The sequence below is a fragment of the Oryctolagus cuniculus genome, chromosome 16 (assembly GCF_051225735.1).
Source record: "Oryctolagus cuniculus isolate XC-2025 breed Fujian yellow rabbit chromosome 16, ASM5122573v1, whole genome shotgun sequence".
Classification (NCBI taxonomy): Eukaryota; Metazoa; Chordata; class Mammalia; order Lagomorpha; family Leporidae; genus Oryctolagus; species Oryctolagus cuniculus.
Genome location: NC_142882.1, coordinates 80,013,979 through 80,035,777, shown reverse-complemented (window position 1 = coordinate 80,035,777; position 21,799 = coordinate 80,013,979). Strand labels below are relative to the sequence as shown.

The following is a 21,799-nucleotide window of genomic DNA, read 5'->3' as shown; positions in this document are numbered from 1 at the left end:
GCCCGGGGCAGGTCTGTCCCTAAAGAAAGTGCACAGACACAGCAGCCCTTCCACAGAGCGGGAAAGGAAGGAGCGGGGCCCAATGCCTGACCTAGCCCGCTCGATGAAACGACTTCTGGTGGAGCCAAAAAGAACTAAACAGCAAAAACCCCAAATCAATAACCAAGCAAAGAAACAGAAACCAGCCCGGGGGAAAAAGCAAAGAGCGAAAGCGGAAACCCGTAAAAAAAAGACGCAGAGGGTTAGGAACGAGCTGGAATGAGAAGCTGTGTGGCCCGCTCTCCCTGCAACGGCCACGACCCACCCTCGGCCCCGGGAGGCTTCGTGCTCCGCCACCGCCCCTCGAGGTCCACTCCCGGGAAGCCGGCAGAGTTTCCACCCCTTCCTCCCCCTCCCCCCGAGGCGGCGGCTTCTCCGCAGCTGCAGGTAAAAAACGAACTCCTTGCCTGGAGAAACCAGACGGCTCAGGCTCCCACCTCGGTCCTCTCTCGCTGCAGTCGGGATCCTGCTCCTCCTCGTTTCCCCCAAGGAAACCGAGCGGTCTCACCCGCGCGGGCGGCCGGCTGCCCCTCGGGTCGCTACATTCAACACTCGGGGCGGGACCCTCACCGCTTTCCCATGCTCGGGCCGCGGTCCCGGGCTCCGGGCCCGGCCTGACTTCCTGTGACAGGGGCACCCTCGGTGGCCAGCGAGAGCCGCCCGGCGCCTAGAGCTGCGCTCCGGCGCCCGCGAGCTCGGGCCCCTGGAGTCCGGAGAGCCTTCTGCGCACCGGCTCTTTGACAGTCCTTCCTTCTCCTGGCACTTGGGCACCCTTCGCCCCTCACCCTCTCCCGAAACTACGGGCTCCCAGATCTCCCAAGGCCTCCGCTTTCTAAACCGCCGCTACCGGGGCAAGGAAATCGCTTCCGGGTTCACACCCCTCGCAGCCTCGCGGTTGGCGGCGTAAGAGCTTCCGGGTCGGCAGCCTAGCTGCTGCCGTTCGTGCCGCTGCTCGCCGGCGCCGCACGCTCCCTGGGGCTGGTGGCGGGCGGCTCCGAGGCTGAGGTGGCGGCGGCAGGGGCAGCAGCGGCAGAGCCGGAGGCGGGGGAGGGGAGGAGGGCGGCCGGGGCTGTGCGCGCGGGCGCGGGCGCGCGCGCCAGGCTGAAGCATGAGCCGGACTTGACCGCGAGGCGGAGGCAGGAGCCACCGCCCCCTCCTCCCCTCCCCCGAGTGAGGCGGCGCGGCGGCTGGAGAGGGATGGGGGCCGCCCGCCCAGTCTGAGCCTCGCCGCGGCGCCTCGGGCTCACGCAGCGCTTCTCGCGGGCCTCCGGTGCGCACCCCTGACCCCAGCGGCGTCTGCCCGGCCGCGCACCCGGGCCGGCGAGGAAGGGGGCGACCGTCCGGGTGGGTGGGGCGCAGAGGGTACCTGAGGTCACCGGCTCGGCGCGAGGGGCAGCACTGCAGACCTGCGGGGTCCCCCCCACCCCCGACCCTCACTCTCAGCCCGGGAAGTAACCGTAAGTCTCAGCTTCGAGGTGTCGGGTCTCTCAACACCATCTGGGGCTTGGCGTTCGGAGCCGCCTGGTTCACGCCCTCTCAGGTCTCCGGCGAGTGTGCCTCTGTCCGCCTGTGGAGCTTTGTCTGTCTGTCCCCATCCGTGAGCGGGCAGCACCCTGTCTGCCCCTCGGGAGGCGGATCTGCAAGCCCCGGGGGTCTCCGCAAGGCGTGCCATCCTCCCCACCCGGATGCCTCTCCTTGTCCTGTCCGCCAAGGATCCGCGTCCTCCCTGGGTTTCTGTCCGTAGCCCGGAGCGCACAGCCTCCCCCGGCCCACCCTGGGAGACGCGGAAAGGCACGGGTTCCTCCATCCCGGGGACAAGCGGACCGGGTCCCGAGCTCCGCAGGGCTGTGATGGGTGGGGATAGGTGCAGACGGCTCTCAGGGAACCTTCATTTGCAGCCGCTGCCACCAAAAATAAAAGTACGTGGCGCCCCTGGTACCCCGAATCGTCTCCCTTGCTCACTGTGTGTGCCTGTGCGTTGTTTGAGTCGGAGGGCATTGGAAGTCCATCTGTAATAACGCGTCTCCCGAGGAGGCGCCGAGGTCCATGCTCCCGGCTCTGTGCACCCGGGACGGCATTCCGAAGAAGCCCGGATTGCAAAGGGCGCTGCCAGGAACTCTGAGAAATGACTGTGAAAACAGATGTTTTCCGATAGTGTGTCCCGGGTGCCTTGAACATTTTTCGGTGTTTTCATTGACATTTAGCTTTTTTTTTTTTTAATTTACAAAAGCGTGTGTGCGTGAAGTGAAAAATCTTTGATTTGGAAAGCTTTGGCTTTGCTATTGGAGACGCACATAGCAGTTAAAAAATGTTAGCGTTAAAATGATTTTTAAAGATCGTGTCAGATTGTATTGAGTGCTGTTTTAGTGCTTAGTTCCAGAGAAACCTTTATTCTGATTTGTATCAACTACCCACAGATGTCACACACTTGTGCCTGTGACCTTACTGCTTCTTGGATTAAAAAAAAAAAAAGTGAATATCGTCAATGTATTTTACCAGAGTTTGGAGTAGGCTTTTTTTTTTCTCATTAAAATTTGTTTTGCTTTTTAAACTGCTACTTAAGAACTTTCCAGAAATTATGTTAAAAAATAACTAAAGTGCCAGTAGTTGGACAATGCCTTCATGAATTTGCTACTTTTCAAGGCACCATATATGGGAAACAAGTGATAATTTAAGCATAATTTTACTCTGTGTATTATAGGTTCTTTGTTAATATTCTACAAACTACTTTGTCATTTAATCTGGTAGTTTAGGTGTTTTGTTTTTCTGAAAAAAAAAAGTGTCATTTCATTAAGAAAGATGTTTTTAATGTTTTTCCCCGCTCTCAAAAAAATCCTTTGTGCAGTTGATTTGGGGCTCTTTGATTTCTGACTTCACACTTAACAGATTTGAGTTTGAAGCAGACTCAGGAGATGGAGCTCCGACTGGCTGCCTGGAAATGTACTTGACTTGGCAGGGAAGCCAAGCACTGTGCAGAGCTGTGTGTTATTAAGGGTGTGGCTTTTGCTGTCTGTAAAATTGATTAGTTTCCGAACAAGAAGAATGGATGCTGTAGTGAGATGCTGGGCAGTAACTTGGAGAAGTCTTTTTAAGAAAAGAATTCTTCTGATCTCCTCTCATGGTGTGGTGGGGAAGATAGGACCGTATTTTAACTTTGTACTTGTTTCCTTGTCTGCTCCCCGGAGAATTTTGAGTTTGCAAAAACCAGACAGTAAGCTGGGGCTCTAACAGGTGGCTGCTGAGACATGGGAGGCGAGTTTTGTTAGGCACTCTTGTACTTCTGTGGCACTCTCCACTTTGGAGAGAGTTGGTTTTCTTCCCTCTTCCTTTTCTAGAGTGTGCACTCAAACTTGTGAAAGTGAAATATGGTTACAAAATATGTGTTTACAACCTGCTTGTAGGTGAAAGCTGAGTTCAGCAGATGGAAGAGCTGTGAGTTAGGTTTATCTGATCCTCCTTGCATGGAAGTTGGGAAAGATTCCTCTGTGCTGTGGGTAACACCCCCGCCCCCTTCAAGGATGCATACAACATTGATTAAGATTACAATTTTAAGTATTTCTGTCACATAATAGACCTTGTATATTACATAGTTGTAAAAAAGGATTTGAAAGTGGGCTTAGTCATTAAAGAGACAGTCTGAGGGGAGTTCCTCTGCTTCAAGAAATGCTTAAAAGTTTCACTCCTTTCCCAACGTTACTTGTCTAGGGAATGGTAATTTGGGACATTCAGTTTATTTTTCAGGAAACTTGAGACTGCCTCTTTAAAAAAAAAGTTTTCCAGATAACATATTTTCACGCTCACTTCGTTTCAGCAAGTCTTTATTGAACACCTATTGCGTGTGCCAGGCCCTGTGTTAGTTCTGGAACTCTAAGGATAAATGTATCAATATTCCTTTCCTCATTGAATTTATCGATCTAGATATTTGACTGGACTGTATCCATCTGCTTTCACAGGCTTCTCTAATGGATTTTTAAGTCCCTTGGCCTTACTGTATGTTTTCACTTCCTTTCTATGAAGAATGAATGCAGTGCCATTTATTGGGTGTTTAATTTGTGCCAGCTACCAGGCTGCTTTTTTTTTTTTTTTTAAGGTTTATTTTATTTTTTCTTGAAAGTCAGAGTTACACAGAGAAGGAGGGGCAGAGAGAGAGAGAGAGGTCTTCCATCTGCTGGTCACTCCTCAGTTGGCCGCAAATGCTGGAGCTGTGCTGATCTGAAGCCAGGAGCTTCTTCCGGGTCTTCCCACACACAGGTGCTGGGGCACAAGGACTTGGACCATCTTCTAGTGCTTTCCCAGCTCATAGCAGAGAGCAGGATTGGAAGAGGAGCATCTGGGACTCAAACCAGCGCCCTATGGGATGCCAGCACTGCAGGCAGTGGCTTTACCGGTTACGCCACAGTGCCCGCCCCAACCAGGCTTCTTTACATACATTTTCTCATTTAATTCTTAGAACACTGCTAAGAAGTATTTTATCTTCATTTAGAAACCACACCGATTTCTGGCTTATAGGATTGTTGAATGTTTTTGTTTTGTATTGTTAAATTTATAATATGCTAGAAAAGATTTGACCTATACTCCTCAACAGGGAGAAGTAATAATACAGTCATAACAGATTTCAGTTCTCTATTCTCTGCTTCAAACAAAAAAATCCTACTTTCATAAGTATCAGTATCTTTTGTGTTTGAAAGCAGACATACTATCAAATGTAACTTTTTAAATGTTTAAATTTTTGTAAAGATAGTTAACAGATCTTTGAACATGTATATTAGCATTGGGACCAAGAACCTAAGAAAAGTACTGAAAAATGTGCACACCTTTCAGGAAGGGTGGAATATTGAGCCATGTGACATTATCCAGCTTTTAAAGACTTGTTGAGTTTATTTTTGACAACTAAATGCCTTGAAAAGTGGGTTACCGCAATTAAAATGTTTTCCTTCATATTTGAAAACTACCTTGCTCATCTACTACTAGTAAGACGTGTACTTCCTTAGCAATTTGATATGGTCCAATGCAGTAGTTTTTTAGACCCCCTAGCAAATTCTTTTAAACAAGATTTTCCTTTGTCAGTTTTTTTCTAAAAGCCTCATTTGTGTTATAAACATTTTATTCTATGTTTCTTGCGAAAACTGTGAACGGTTTGCTATTTTTTAGGATATTGCCTTTTACCTCTGATTACACACGCTTCTGTTTGTAGGACTGTAGGGTGGATAAGTCATACTCCTTGAGTTCCTAAGAAAGGTAATCCTTGATATTTGCTATTCTCAGGCTGACCACAGACATTTTAACTCGAGGTAAAACATTCCTTCTCTTTCAGTGTAGTAAAATCCATGGTACTGTTCAAGTCACTCTGTTTCTCTGATTGGAACAATATTGACAATAACGTTCTGTTCAAGACAGTAATAGTTAAATTATAAATGTGTTAGGTGCTGAGACTACAAAGATGATCAAGTCAAGATGCCTTTCCTCATTGAGCTGTAAAATACCCATTTAAAATCCATGAATAGAAAGGAGGGTTTTTTTGTTTGTTTTGTTTTTAAATATTTATTTGTTTTTGTTTAAAAGGCTGAGTGAGAGATCTTCTATCTACTGGTTCACTTCCCAAATGGCTGCAACAGCTGGGGCTGGGCCAGGCTGAAGGCAGGAGCCAGGAATTTCATCCTGGTCTTCCATATGGGTGTTAGAGACCCAAGTATTCGGGCCCATCTTCTGCTTCCTTCCCAGGCACATTAGCAGGAGCAGCTGGTGCTAGAATTGGAACTCTAATTGGGGATTCCAGCATCGCAAGCTGCAGCTTTTAAACTGCTTTCCCCCAGGAAAGTGTACTTAAATATTCAGATATTCTTAGTTCTCCAAACAGGCATGAAAATATTGCCCTTCTTGTTAATGCATCCCCCCACAGTATGGTGAAGGGAAGTCTGTAAATAAATATATTAAGCCAGGGCATTCTCTGATCCTGGCTTCAGATGATTGCTGATTGACATTTGCACTAGCACTGGCTGTTGTATATCACATCTTTACTGCAGATGTTTTAAATCATTTGAAATAACTTCAGACTTCCAGAAAAGGTACCGGAACTCCGGGAACCTCTTCACCCAGATTTCCTCCATTGTTTGCAGTGTTTCTTCTGTTGCCTGCCCTCAGTCTACATGCATAAATACTTGGGTTGACTAAATACACACACACACACACACACACCCATTTATCAGTCTTCATAAACCGTTTCAGCGAGCAGCAGATGTGGTATCCCATCACCCTTTACTACCACACTGTCTCTTTCTTAAAGACAAAGCACTCTTATCCAACCAACATACAGCCCTCACAGTCAGAAAATCAGCTACGGTACACGCTGCTGTCTAGTTTCGTCAACTGTCCCTACAATATCTTTCTTCTCTGGCTTAGGATCCTATCTGGAATATATGTTACATTTAATTGTCATAGCTCTTTAGACTTCTTCAGCCTCAGTTTTTCCTCTTATGTGCTTCACAGTTTTAGAAAGCAGAGGCCCTACATTCTGTGGGGTGACCCTCATTTCAGGTTTGTAAAGTTTTCCTCGTGATCCCATTCAGGTCTTGCATTCCTGGCAGGAATGCCCCTGAAGTGGTGCTGTGGCCTCAGTGCATTTCACTCGAGCCATCTGATGACAGACTCTGCCTCTAGGACTGCTGTTAGCAAGACCGTATTTGTGCCCCGTTTTGGTTGATTGTATTTGTGGACATATATTCCAAAATTCTGCTGACATGACTAGCTAAGTTTAGAGGGTGTCATTAATGACTCCTACCTAAACTAACCACTTATGTTATGATTGCAATGATAATTCTTCAGTTTCATTATTCCTTCTACATAAGTTGGTGTTTTGTTGTAAGATACTACTACTTTCTTTCTCCCTCTTATTATTTAGATCAGAAAAAGCTCATAGATTTTTATTTATTATATTGTGGTCTGTTACTATTATGATTTTGCTGTTTATTATTTTTTAAGCTTTTTTATTTATTTGAGAAGTAGAGTTACAGACTTAGAGAGGGAGAGTGAGGGAGAAAGGTCTTCCATCTGCTGGTTCACTCCCTAAATGGCCACAGTGGCCAGAGCTGGGCCGATCTGAAGCCAGGAGCCAGGAGCTTCCTCTGTGTCTCCCACATGGATGCAGGGGCTCAAGCACTTGGGCCATCTTCTACTGCTTTCCCAGGCCACAGCAGAGAGCTGGATCAGAAGAGGAACAGCCAGTACCAGAACCAGCACCCATATGGGATGCTGGCACCCCAGGCAGAGGATTAACCTACTGTGCCACAGAGCCAGCCTCAGTTTTGGTGTTTAAATTATCCTGATTAAGCCAGTGGGAACCCCTTTAAGCTGGCTCTTGTGCCCATTTATCATGGTCCTATCTCATTTATTGTGCATTTCCTTAGGACTTTCTGGCAGAACAAACTGTTCCTGGTTCATCTGGTGCTTTGCCTTGTCTGGTTCTAGAATCAGCCATTTCCTCAAGAAGTCCTGTTTTTTGTTGCGCTGTTTTATTTGTTAAAGGTGATATTTAAAAACAAAGATTTAGGGACAGGCAACTGGTGTAGCGTTAAGATGCCACTTAGGGCACACACATTTCATTTCTGAGTGCCTGGGTTTGATCTGGCTCGACATCAGATTCCAGCTTCCTGCGAACACAAACCCTGGGAGGAGGCAGGAGATGGCTCGAGTACTTAGGTTCCTGTAACCCAGGTGGGAGACCCAGAATGTGTTCTGGGCTCCTGGGTTTGGCCTGGCCTAGACTGGGCTGTTGCAGGCATTTGGGAAGTGAACTAGTGGCTGGAAGATTTCTCTCTTTCTCTCTGCTTTTCAGATGAATAATATAAAGAAATGTAATTTAAAAACAAAATTTGGGGGCTTAGTGTGCTCATTGCTATTGGGTGTCATTGCTTCCAAGCACTCAGTAGACATAATTGGGACACATATGTGTATGATTTGTATGTACACACATTTTAAGGATACATCAAGAAGTTTGTGGAAAATTGAATTAAAAAGTCAGTTTGTTTTGGTGTAAAAATTTTTTGAAATGTAAAAGGTCTTCAAAAAGTTTATGAAATACATGTACTATGAAAAACCACATGGATTTCAACATATTTTGCACCGAAAGAAACTTACTTTTTAATTTAATTTTCCATGGACTCTTTTTTTGAAGATTTATTTATTTGAAATACAGAGTGGCAGAGAGGGGGAGAAAGAACCAGAGAGTTCTCCCATCCGCTGGTTCACTTCCCTAGATGCCCATAACAGCAAGGGCTAGGCTAGGCTGAAGCCAGCAGCCAGGAACTCCACCTGGGCTACCCACATGGAAGATGAGAACCCGGAGTACTTTGGGCTGTCGTCTGCTGCTTTACAGGTGCCAGTAGTAGGAAGCGAGGTCAGGCGCACCGAGTAGCCAGGACTTGAATCAGGCACTTCACAGGGGATGTGGACATTGCAAGCAGAGGCTTAACCGCTGTGCCACAACACCTACCTCTACCGTGAACTTAAAAAAATTGTTTTTTATTTAATCATTTGAGAAGCAAATAGAGGAAGAGCTTCCTGTCCTGGCTCACTCCATACATGCTGTCAGTAGCTAGGGCTGGGCCATGCTGAAGCTGAGAACCAAGAAGAACCCAGATCACCCGTGTGGATGGCAGGAACTCAACCTCTGAAGCCAATACTGCTGCCTCCCAGGGTTTGCACCATCAGGAAGCTGGAATTGGTAGCTAGAGCTGAGGACCAAAGCCAAGTACTGTGATGTGGGATGTGTGTATCCCAACTGCACTACCCAAACACCTGCCCCTTCCATGAACTTTTTGAAGTACCCTTGTATGGTACACTCACATAATTATTTTTTATACATAAATATATATGTATTATAAAATCATAAATTTGTTTCTGTCATTCCAATTCCAGTTCAGTACCCCAGGATTCTCTCTTGCCTTCCCTCTCTCCATGCCTATAGATGCCTTCTCTGGTATTAAGAAACCTGGCCTCACTTTAGCCTCAATATATTTATCATTTGTCCAGTTTGTTTTACTTATTTGCTCAGTGTGTTCCCACTCTCCCTGCTATTTAGACCATCTGCTTGACTCTGCCTCCTTGACCTTGTGTTATTCACCACTGGACCTGCTGGCCTAGTCCCCTTTGTGGTTCCACAGCCCCGCCCTGGGCCCATAAGTCTGTGCAGCTCTTTTTTCCTCACACAATACCTCCTGTCCTCACCTCTGGGCTAATTGACTCACACCTCTGCTGCTCTTCCCAGTGTATCCTCAGTACTCTGTATCCTCAACCAGCATCCTGACTCCTGTGTGTGTCCCACTGTGTAGTTTATCTGTATTTCAAGGATTTACAAACAGGCGAGAAGATACATATGTAATTTCCCCACACACAAATGATAACTTACAATATTAAGTTTTCTGCACCTTCGTTCTTTTATTCACTTACTACTTCTTTAAAAACTTAAAGCATGAGTACATAAAGCGACACCTCATTCTTTTAATAATCTGTATACATCCAGGCACACGCACACATACCCTATACCTACTACCTACCTGAGGTAGAATGTTTAACTGCCATACATTTCCTCCCATCCTGATACACAGTCCTCTTTGCAATATGCCTTCACTACTTTTTCCATCTAGAGGTTCAACCTATTTCTCTCTCTCTCATGACTTGTTTGGACCAGTGAGTATGGTGGAAGTGATTTGTGAGTACTGTAGCCCAGTCTTTAAGAGGCTTCAAGGAATGCTTTCCTGCAGCTCCTAATAAGGAAGCTGGTCTAGCCTCTAGGAGAACCAAGTTGTTTCACTGGGAGCCAGCACCAGCTAGCAGATGTGAACGTGAATTACCTTGAACCTGCTAGCCCAGCTGACCCATTAACAGAATGTCCCCACAGAGCAACCAGAGCTGAAACAAGCAGAGAAACTGCCAACCAACCTACAGGTCATGAGAAATCACATATTGTTGTTTACCTAAGGAGGACTAGCCATCAATAATATGAGGTGAAGTTGGTGTCCTAAGTTTGTGATGTTTGACTTTGTAGCAATAGATATCTGAAGCTGTAATTGTGCATTTTGGACCTCTAGGTTGTCTCTAGCCTTCTATTATGAATAATACTTTAATGAGTATCTTTGTACAGAGTATATACTGATTTTTGTACATAATGCCAAGTCATTTTCCAGAAATGTTGACACAATTTTTATTGTCACCATTAATGTCTGAGAGTCACTGTTTCCCCTAAACACTCATATGAATGAGTACTTTCCTTTGACAATGAAGTGAATTTTTCAAATCTTGTGGTTCTTAACTGTGTTTCCCTATCTACTTGTGAGGCTAAACATCTTTTGATATATTATGGGTAATTTTTTTTTTCAGTGCTATGAGTTGCTTATTTGTCTATTTTTTTATCAGTTTTTTTTCTTACCAATTTGTGGGCAATCTTTGATGTATTTCTTATGGATATAGCCCATTAATTTATTTGCAAACATAGTTTGTCAACCTGTCCTTTGTTTTTTGTACAGTTTTGGAATAATTTATCATGAATTTCTCTTTTGGCATTTCATGTAATCATTTACATCTATCTTTTTCTCTGTGATTTCTGATATCCCTGACTTGAGGCTAGCTGTCCTATCTAGGTTATACAAACCTTTTCCTGAATTGTTTCCTAACTTTGTATTGTCTTTCCTATTAGAACAGAAGTCATGTTCAGCTGCTACAGGAATCCAGAAACAGAGGTGTATAAACAAATCAGGGGATTGTTTTCCTCAAGTTAGCAGTCGATTGTTGAGGGCTGTGTGGGGCTCTGCAGGCTGCTTTGTCTTCCTGTGTGGGTATCCACGCTGAGATGGCGCTCTCTCCTGTTGCTTCCTCATCCGTGGCACAGCCTTTGCACTGAGAAGCATGTCCAGTTTGGTGACTATAACAGAATAACAAGTTCTTTTAAAATACTATTTTTCTCTTGGAAAAATAATACTGATTTTGCATTCTATACCATAATAAATGTATCTGCAGCATAAGGTCCCAGAAGTTTTTTTCCTTTAACTTGTTGGGCTGCCATAGTTTAAAAAATTTTTTTCAAAATTGTCTACATGTAAACAGTGAGATAAGCATGATTATCTTCTCAAAGCTGAAACTAATGTTAGGGGACACAGAACGTTATCATTATGTTCAATAAATAATACTTATTAAAGTGTTGTATGTACCATTAACTATGATAAGCAGTGTCTATAAAACTGACTATGGTGTGATCATTGTCTGAAGTAGATAAACATTTTACTACAGCTGTATGTAGTGATTTGAGTGTAATATCAAGTTAGGGAGGCAAGACATCTAGGCTAGTTGAGAGTTTGAGCTGTGATCATGGAACTTGATGGAGAAAATGTCTCAAGGCGAGACCTGAATGGCCAGTAGGAGGTAGACAGCCTGTTGGAAGGAGTTTGTAGCAGGTGGGAAGGAGGACACGCTGGAGCTTTAGGCGTTTGATGGGTGGGGCTGAGCTTTAAGAGAGGGGCTGTGAAGAGAGAAATGCTGGTCATGGTAGAGACCTTTTCTTAGGATTGGGAGCCTTTGGAAATTTTTAAATGGAATTGAAGGAGAGCAAATTTACCCTTTGATACAATCAGTTCATTTGGTTGTAATATGGAAAGTGCAGCTGGGGGTGGGATCTGGAAATCAGGGCCTGTATTGGAAAGTTTATGTAACATCTGAAATCTATCTCAGTATTGGTTAAGTATTTACTAGACACGAGTATAATATAATGTCAGGGATTAGAGATGTGTGTGAAACATGTAGGTCCTATGATCAAGAAGATTTTATTTTAAAATAAAGGCTAGATATCAACAATATAAGGCAGTATACTAATATTATGACTTCTTAAATAATGAGGGGAGGCGGGCAGTGTAGCACAGTAAGTTAAGTGTCCACCTGCGGCACTGGCATCCCATGTGGGTACCAGTTCTAGTCCTGGCTGCCCCACTTCCAATCCAGCTCTCTGCTGTGGCCTGGGAAAGCAGTGGAAGATGGCCCAAGTACTTGGGTCCCTCCACTTGCATGTGCATTTGCATGGGAGATGCAGTAGAAGCTCCTGGCTTTGGATCAGTGCAGCACCAGCCGTTGTGGCCATTTGGGAAGTGAACCAGTGGATAGAAGACCTCTCTCTCTCTTTCTCTTTCTCTCACTGTAACTACCTCTCATATAAATAAAATCTTTTAAAATCTTTGTGGCTCCATTGCTCATACAAGCCAGTCTTTCCATGTGTACTATACTGCCTTCCACAGCACTTTTAACTGCCTATTTTTAAAATTATCTGTAGGTTGCTTATACATTTCCCTAGAACCCCTGAGAAGTAAGATTAGAGTACAAGTAATTGTTCAGTGTGAGACACAAAGTATCAAACAAGCTCCACTCTGGTTTTGGTCAGGAAGAGAAATGGTCAGAAGAATTGCCACATTATGTTAATGGAGCTGTTACTGCGAACAGTCTTGAGGTTGGTTTCTGGGAAACAGTGGTGAAGAGCTAGGACAGTGGGGAACAAGACAGTAGTATGGCATGACATGTCATGTCATTAGATAGCTGGCTGCATTCTTAGTGTTGTCTCTTCTTTCCATAGTTAGTATCTGGAACTGTGAATGAGAGAAGGGCATATACTATTACCAATAAACAAGTAAATAATTTGTGTTTTTTTTTTTAAGATTTATTTATCTGTTTGAAAGGCAGAATTACAGAGAAGCAGAGGCAGACAGAGGGAGAGACAGAGAGGGAGGGAGAGAGGGGTCTTCCATCTGCTAGTTCACTTCCCAGATGGCTGCAACAGCCATCTTCCACTGCTTTTCCAGGCCATAGCAGAGAGCTGGATCAGAAGTGGAGCAGCCGGGACTTGAACTGTCATCTATATGGGATGCCGGCACTGCAGGTGGTGGCTGTACCTGCTACACCACAGCGCCAGCCCCAATTTGTGGGTTTTGATAGTGTATTTGTTTTTATTTCCAGAAAGCACTTATGAAAATAAAGACTATTATTCCCTCTTTCACCCTAAGTCTGTCCTTTAGTCTGTTAAACTAGTGATTTAGACTCAAGCCAAGTAAAGAGGGGTGAAGATAGTAATTTTGTTCTTTGATAAAGAAAAAAGTATAAGAAGTGTGCTTGCCATGTGACCAATGTGGCCACATTTTCTCACCTGTAATTGATGCATTTGGATAAATTTAGGGCCCAAGCACTTGGACCATCTTTTACTGTTTTCCCAGTCCATAGCAGAGAGCTAGATTGGAAGTGGGGCAGCCAGGACTCAAATCAGTACCTATATAGTATGCTGGCACTGCAGGCATCTTTACCCACTGTGCCACAGAGCTGGCCTCCAGAATGGGGTTTAAAAGAAACTTATCTACTTGGAATTTTTTGTCTTTAGACCTAGGCAACTACACATCAAGGGCCAATTTTAAGTAGAGCACGTGCCATAATGTCGGTGTGACGATTCTGTAACCTAAAAGTTGTATAGTTAAATATTTGAATTTCTCCATAATTCCTCTTACCACCTTCCTTATCTGTACCCTTTACTCCTTGGTGTGGTTGGTATATGTTCCCTATCTGGATTTTTGGCTTCTAATTTTGTATCCTATTTAATATGTATGTATTTTGAAGTTTATAAAGTAATGTAGATAGGAGAAAAAAGTCTTAGCATTTCAAAATGGGAAAGTGTATGTGCAAAAATTCAGTATGTTTGTATCTTTGTAAACATTTTGTACAAGTGATTTAATAACATGTATACATTGTCAACTTCCAAATTGGATCTCCAGGCCAGATCTAACAGTCATAGTAATATTCTAGTACACATCTTGCTTTTAAACTTTTATCATGCTTTATAACTTTATACTACAGCTTCTTTCATAATCTCTGAAATTTGTCAGTGCCAATTTTAAGCCTGGATCAATAGTATCCACTTGATCCTGTTGTGATTTTTGAAGATTTTGTAGACTAATGCTTTTGGTAGCCAGTGTTTAAGAACTGTCTTGACTGGAGTAGTTAAATCTCACCTTGCTTGGTTACTCAGTTTCTCTTGTCCCAACAAGACTGGAATTTTATGTGCTTGCCTGTGCTTCAGATTTTTCCTATTAGGGATTGTGCTCAAATGCCAGAACTTACTGACAGAAAAGCCCTCTCTGAGGAGGCCAGGGGAGGCAGCCCAAGGAAGGTACCCCACTAGCAGGACTCAGTGGGGTAGCCGTGTACTGCCCAGGAGGCCGTCTCCTCAGGTACTGGGTGGAGGGGGACATGGAGGATATTCGTAGGGAGGCGCCACGCTCTGGGATTCCCTGGAGTCTACTCAGTGGGATGGGTGTGTCCCTAGAAGCACCCTCCAGATCCCAAGGCAAGTTGCCCCCGAGGAGGTACCATTCACTGTTAGCTGCTGCACTGTAGGAGCCTGCTGAGAGCGGCACAGCAGAACGGGGAAGAGAGCCCTCTTCCTCCTGTAGCATCCCCTCCCATTCCCTCTGCTGGCAAAGCTGAGGCCATGGCAGCCAACAGAGGGAGGGAGTTTCCAGTGGCCACCTCCATGGTGCATAGCAGACAATGGTGGATGAATTTTGAGTGGGAGAGGAAATCATGTGATAGTTGGCACAGGTAGGAAGTTGTTGGTTTTCTTGGTAAGTCAAGTCAGGAAGCAGAAGGAATAGAAGCCGGATTGCAGTGAACCGAAGAGAGAGTGGGAAATGATGAGTGGAACAGGTATATAAACGACTCTGTCAACAGGATTCTCTGTGAAGTAGAGCTGAGATGAGTGGAGGGAGCCATTGTGGGAGGTATAGCAAGTTTGATTTATCTTTCTTAGAATGTTATAAATATTATACTGAGTGGGACATACACAAATGCTGAGTATTCAACTCAGTGAATTCTCACAAAGTGAAACACAGCTATGTAATTAGCACCCAGGGTAGAGGCAGAACGTATCTGGAAGCATCCCTCGGGCCTCCAGTCAAAATCCTGCCTCCTGTGAGGAACCATTATTGAAATTTCAACAAGAGAGTTTTGTTGTTTTGTATAAAATTACTCATATAGTATGTGCTAATCTGTGTCTGCCTTCTTCCACTCAAAATGTATTCCTTCATATTGTTATGTATAGTGGTTGGTTTTTATTTCTATGTGAATATTTCAGTTTGTAAATACACTGGAGTTTATTCACTGCACTGATGGTGGATATGTGGGCTGTGTCCAGCTTTCCACCATTAGAATTAATGCTAATGCTGCTGTGAGCACTGTTGTCCCTCCGTATTGATCAGTATCTATGTGTTCACATACTTGGGAGTGAAACTGTCAAGTAATAGGATATGCATATGTTCAACTTTACTAGTTTTCCAAAGTGACTATACTAGTTTACACGGATATGTACGTTGTATGAGGGTTCTAGTTTCTTTATTATCATGTTTTTAAACTATGTATCTACTCCTCCAAATCTCTTTAGAGATTTTTATTTGTCTTTTGTGAGATATCTTTATTTACTCTATGGTTACGAAGCTATTCCTCCATCTTCTGAAGGCATTGTTTTACCTTTCAGATGTGGATCTGTAATTCATCTAGAATTTGACTTCCATGTGGGATTTTAGGTAGGGTTTTGAATCAATTTTTCTTATGTGTATATAGAAATTGACCGAGTTTTTATTAAGCTCGTCCTTTAAGGGGGAGATATTATAAAGATGAAAAATAATAGAACATGTTTGCACATTGGTGGGTGATGTAAGCATCTATGAGTCTGGATTCTAGGATGTTGGCAGCATAGGAATTGGATAGGGTAAATAAGAGACCATGATTTTTGATAAGGAAACATTTTTCATTAAATTAAAAAAAATTTGGTTATTTGAGAGGCAGAGAGATGGTGAGCTCCCATCTGCTTGTTCACTACACCAATATCCATAACCACTGGGATGGGCCAGGCTGAAGTTAGGAGCCAGAAACTCAGTCCAGGTCTCCCAAGTGAGTAGCAGGGATCCAACCACTTGAGCTATCACCCCTGTCTCTCAGTGTCTGCATTAGCAGGAACCTGGAACTAGGGGCCAGAGGCAAGTATTGAACCCAAGTACTCTGATACGGTACACGGCACCCACTAGGCCCAATGCCTGCCCTAGGAAAAATGTTCTTATTCTTTCTCCTTCCTCCCTCCCTCCCTCCCTTCCTTCGGCAGAGTGGACAGTGAGAGAGAGAGACAGAGAGAAAGGTCTTCCTTTGCCGTTGGTTCACCCTGCAATGGCTGCTGCGGCCAGCATGCTGTGGGCGGCACACCGCTCTGATCCTAAGGCAGGAGCCAGGTGCTTCTCCTGGTCTCCCATGCGGGTACAGGGCCCAAGCACTTGGGCCATCCTCCACTGTACTCCCTGGCCACAGCAGAGAGCTGGACTGGAAGAGGGGCAACCGGGACAGAATCTGGTGCCCGACCGGGACTAGAACCCGGTGTGCCGTTGCCACAGGCGGAGGATTAGCCTATTGAGCCACGGCGCCGGCTGGAAAAGTTTTAAAAAGAAAAGGGTCCTGGGGCCAGTGCTGTGGTGTACCAGGTAAAGCTGCCACCTGCAGTGCCAGGATCCTACATGGTTGCAGGTTTGAGTCCTGGCTGCTCCACTTCCAATCCAGCTCTCTCCTATGGCCTGGGAAAGCAGTGAAAGATGGCGCAAGTCCATGGGCCCCTGCACCTGCATGGGAGACTCAGAAGAAGCTCCTGGCTCCTAGCTTCAGATCTGCGTAGTTCCAGCCATCTAGGGAGTGAACCAGTGGATGGAAGACCTTTCTCTCTCTCTCTTTGCCTCTGCCTCTCTGTGTAAATCTTCCTTTCAAATAAATAAATAAATCTTCTAAAAAAAGAAAAGGATCCATAGCACAAATAAAATGTATACCTCTGCTTTGAAGAGGATGTGCTATCACTGTAGCAGGAATAAAAAGGAAAACAAGTGCAAATAAAGGTGGTTTTTAAAAAATTTTATTTGAGGTACACAAATTTCATGTAGCCAGGTGGCTTATGAACTTGACTATGGAGGACAAAGGGGTTCCCTGTGTGTTTCTGTGTGTTCTTGAGACAAAGGTGGGGTTTGAGAAAACAGGTCAAGGAAGGGAAGGTTAGAGACTATTTTTGTTGTTTTAACAGGTAGATGTCTAGTTGTTACCACACTTTTTTTTTTTTTTTTTTTTTTTTTTTTTTTTTTTTTACAGAGTGGACAGTGAGAGAGAGACAGAGAGAAAGGTCTTCCTTTTTGCCGTTGGTTCACCCTCCAATGGCCGCCGCCACGCCGATCCGATGGCAGGAGCCAGGTGCTTCTCCTGGTCTCCCATGGGGTGCAGGGCCCAAGCACTTGGGCCATCCTCCACTGCACTCCCTGGCCACAGCAGAGAGCTGGCCTGGAAGAGGGGCAACCGGGACAGAATCCGGCGCCCCGACCGGGACTAGAACCCGGTATGCCAGCGCCGCTAGGCGGAGGATTAGCCTAGTGAGCCGCGGCGCCGGCAACCACACCATTTTTTGAGAAAAACTTCTGTACTCCATTGAATTGCTGAACCCCTCACATGGAACCACCCTTACTAAACCATGTCTTGCCTGTGGTCTAAAGGGAATCTCGCCAGAAAAACCGGATTGCTGTGTTAGAGGAGGAGTGGGACAGCTGCGGGTAAAGGAGAAAACATTGTGGTGTAATGGGGGAGGGCACTTGCAGTCCTTTGATCTTTAAAGGAGAGTGATTGTCTTTTGCAAAATCGGTGAATTAAAACTGAGGCAATCATGTTGTGCAAGCGCATCTTTTAGAATTTGTCTCCACCGTTCTCTGGTGTCCTTTGACTTATTAGCAACACTGATGCAATGGACTGTGCCCTTGTGTCTTTGCCTCCTTTACAGTACATTAAGTTTTTGTTTTATAAGTTTTGTTCAAGGGACTTAAAGGAGAAAAACCCTGCATGATTAGAGCAGCTTGTGGTAAAGTTAGGGAGGGCAGTACTCTAAGGTATAGATTATTCCTCATAAGAAGATAATTTTGCAGGCCTGACAGTGGGCCATAGTTTCCTTACTGTTCCTAGTGTTTAACTTTAAATACAATACAAAGAACATGAGAAATTGTGTCTTTTTTCTTACAGTTGAAAGTGTTGTGCAGTGCCTCTAGGATAGGGCTCTTCTGAAATCTTTTCTGTTAGCATATCTTACCCCGTTTCTTAGATTGAAAGAGTGGGATAGCGTTGAGAGGTAATAAAATCTCCTGATTCTACACCAGTTTCCGTCGATTGAGGGCTGTACTTATTTAGTAGTAGAAGAATTTGGCTAACATCAGATATGCTTGTGATCTGAAATGATCTTTTATTTAAATTAGAAAAAGGAAGTAGAAGGCCATAGAAAAATGTCTTCGTATTGTCTTGTGTATGCTCCCTTCAGTAAGAGAAAAGAAGAACCGCATAGAAAAGTGTCTTTGTTAGCTTGGCTGGTTTGACACATAGTGATATCTCAATAACATCATCTGAGTTTCTGACGAATATATAAATATGGGATTTTTTTGGGAAAGCTCTTCTGTTAACCAACATTACTTGGAGACCTTATAACCCTAGTATAGACAAAAATTATTCTGACTTTATTCTGAACAAACCTAGAGGAAATTGATTTGTTAATTGCTTCCAAGCATCAACCAAAATATACTGGGAACATTGGCATTGTATCTCTTCCTTCCCCATGTGTGCAAGCATTTAACTATCTCTTCTTGACTGACTGTCCATAGTACAGTTTCCAGTGCTTTACTCTTCGCTGTGAATAGTGAGCCAATAGTGAGGAACTTCTGTGCAATGATAGAGGCTGAAACAAACAAATAACTGATGTATCATATGGGAGACCCAGATGAGCTTTTGGTAATTCAGGGACCAGAAGAAGACTTTTAAATGTTATTTTTAAAATTACTATGTAGTAAAATTAATTATTTTAGCATACTGTCTTAAAATTGTAGTGCTCATGAAGGTTGGTGTAATCACTATTGTAATCAGAATACAGAATAATTTTGTCATCCCCAAAAAGCTCCCTTGTCCTGTCCCTTTATGGTCATACCCTCTCCTACCCCTACCCCTTGGCAAGTGCTGATCTGTTTTTCATCACTAAAGTTTTGTCTTCTGGAGAATGTCATATATATGGAAGCATATAGGATATATCCCGTTGACACTGATTTCTTTCATTCAGCATACTGCCTTTGAGATTCACACAAGTTGCGTATTTGCTTTTTTGAATGTGTGATTTGCAAATATGTTCTCCCAATCAGTAGCCTGTTATTTCATTCTCTTAAAAAAAAGTATCTGTTAGGCCGGCGCCGCGGCTCACTAGGCTAATCCTCCGCCTTGCGGCGCCGGCACACCGGGTTCTAGTCCCGGTCGGGGCGCCGGATTCTGTCCCGGTTGCCCCTCTTCCAGGCCAGCCCTCTGCTGTGGCCCGGGAGTGCAGTGGAGGATGGCCAAGGTGCTTGGGCCCTGCACCCCATGGGAGACCAGGAAAAGCACCTGGCTCCTGGCTCCTGCCATCGGATCAGTGCGGTGCACCGGCCGCAGCGCGCCGGCCGCGGCGGCCATTGGAGGGTGAACCAACGGCAAAGGGAGACCTTTCTCTCTGTCTCTCTCTCTCACTGTCCACTCTGCCTGTCAAAAAAAAAAAAAAAAGAAAAAGAAAAAAGAAAAAAAAAAGAAAAAAAAGTATCTGTTGTAGAGTAATGGTTTGTAATTTTGATGAAGTCCAATTTATCTCTTGTTTTTTATAGATTACGCTTTGATGTCCTGATAAGAATTACTCTTTGCCTAATCCCAGGTCCTGAAAATTTTTTCCTAGCTCTTCCTCCTCCAGAAGTTTTATGTTTCAGTCTTTACTTTAAGACTTAGTTAACTTTTAGTTAATTTGTGTGTTACTTTTTTATCCTTGCATCTTTGCCATGGTTAATGAATTTTTTTTTTTTTTTTTTTTTGCACATGGATACCCAGAAGTTACAGCCCTATTTGTTGAAAACACTATCCATGCTTGATTGGATTGCTTTTGGATCTTTATTAAAAATTGACTATGCTTGTATGGGTATATTTCTGAGTTTCATAAACTTTTTTCTATTCCTTTGCCAGTACCACATTGTCTTAATTATTTTAGATTTAGAGTAATTCCTAAACCAATTAGTTTGTTTCCTTCTACTTTATTCTTTTAGAAAATTGGATTAGTATGGTGGGTGCTTGATGCAGCAACCAAGATGCCATGTCCCGTATCGGAGTTCCTGGGTTCAAATCCTGGCTCCACGTCTGATTCCAGCCTCCCACTAATGTATACTCCAAGGAGCAGCAGGTGGTGGTTCAGGTAGTTGGGTCTCTGCCACCCACATGGTAGACTTGGATGGAATTTCAGGCTCCTGACTGCAGCCTGGCTGAGCCTTGGCTGTCACAGGCATTTGGAGAGAAAACCAGCAGGTGGAAGATCTCTCTGTCTCTGCCTTTCAGATAAATCTAATAAAGAGAATTCCATTTAAAAACCAGAAAGTGTTGGGGCTGGGGTAGAGGCGCAGTGGATTAAGCTGATACCTGGAGCACTAACATCCATTTAAGTCCCAGTTCCAGAACTCCAGCTGCTCCATTATTTTTGTTTTTTGTTTTGTTTTGTTTGACAGATAGAGTTAGACAGTGAGAGAGAGAGAGAGACAGAGAGAAAGGTCTTCCTTCTGTTGGTTCACCCCCGAAATGGCCGCTACGGCTGGAACTATGCTGATCTTAAGCTCGGAGCCAGGTGCTTCTTCCCGGTCTCCCATGGGGTGCAGGGCCCGAGCACTTGGGCCATCCTCCACTGCCTTCCTTGGCCACAGCAGAGAGCTGGACTGGAAGAGGAGCAGCCGGGACTAGACCCTCCTGGCGCCCATATGGGATGCCAGCACCTCAGGTGGAGGATTAACCAGGTGAGCCACAGCGCCGGCCCCAGCTGCTCCATTTGTGATCCAGCTCCCTGCTAATGTACCAGGGAAAGCAGCAGAAGATGACTCAAGTACTTGGGCCCCTGCTATCCATGTGGGAGACTCAAATGGAATCCCTGGCTGTCTTCAGCCTGGCTCAGCCCTGATCGTTGCAGCCATTTGGGAAGTGAACCAGTGGATGGAAGATTCCCCCCCCCCCCCATTAACATTGCCTTTCAAACAAATCAATAAACAAATAGTTTGAGGAGTTACTTCAATTCCTTTTTCCTTTCCATGCAAACTTTGAATTTGTAAAAAAATATATATATCTGTAAAAATTCATGCTAAGAGTTTTATTGTAATTGTAATAAATCTATAAATCAATTTAGGGAGACATGACATCTCTATGCTGAACCTAGAAAATTTCTTTAAAAGACTATATTTAGTGTCAGGGGTTTGTCACAGTAGTTAGGGTGGTAATTACAACACCTGCATCTGGTATCAGAGTACCTGGGTTTGAGTCCCGGCTCTGCTTCCAATTGCAGCTTCCTGCTAATGTGCACGTTGTGAAGCAGCAAGTGATGACCCAAGTACATGGGTCCTGGCCACCCACATGGGAGACTTGGAGTGAGTTTTCCAGCTCCTGATGTCGGCTTGGCCCAGCCCAGCTCTTGTGGGCATATGAGGAGTGAACTAACAGATGGAAGATCAGCCTCTCTTTCTTTCTCTCTCATTCTCCCTCCACCTCTCTCCCTCTCTCCCTCTTCCTCTCTTCCCCACCTTTTTTTTTTTTCTTTGAGTTTTTAAATTAAATAATCTCATGCAGCAGGAGGGGTTGGGGCCACCGCCTCTTT

At 44.5% G+C, this 21,799-nt stretch overlaps 2 protein-coding genes across 5 annotated transcripts in view; one reads left to right on the top strand and one right to left on the bottom strand.

Annotated features, from left to right (window-relative positions):
- The window catches only part of KRIT1 (KRIT1 ankyrin repeat containing), a 39,756-nt gene extending 38,773 nt beyond the window's left edge, over nucleotides 1-983 (bottom strand). Inside the window, exon 1 of one of the 2 annotated variants that reach the window (XM_008261745.5) lies at nucleotides 447-983. The gene's annotated coding sequence lies outside the window, so the exon portion shown is untranslated. The remainder of the gene's footprint in view (nucleotides 1-446) is intronic. The other variant, XM_002713810.6, reaches the window with a different exon arrangement.
- The window catches only part of ANKIB1 (ankyrin repeat and IBR domain containing 1), a 145,916-nt gene continuing 124,260 nt past the window's right edge, over nucleotides 144-21,799 (top strand). The window contains exon 1 of one of the 3 annotated variants that reach the window (XM_070059821.2): nucleotides 144-426. The gene's annotated coding sequence lies outside the window, so the exon portion shown is untranslated. Of the gene's footprint in view, nucleotides 427-1,210; nucleotides 1,497-21,799 lie in introns of those variants that run through there. The other 2 variants (XM_008261743.5, XM_008261744.5) reach the window with 2 other exon arrangements.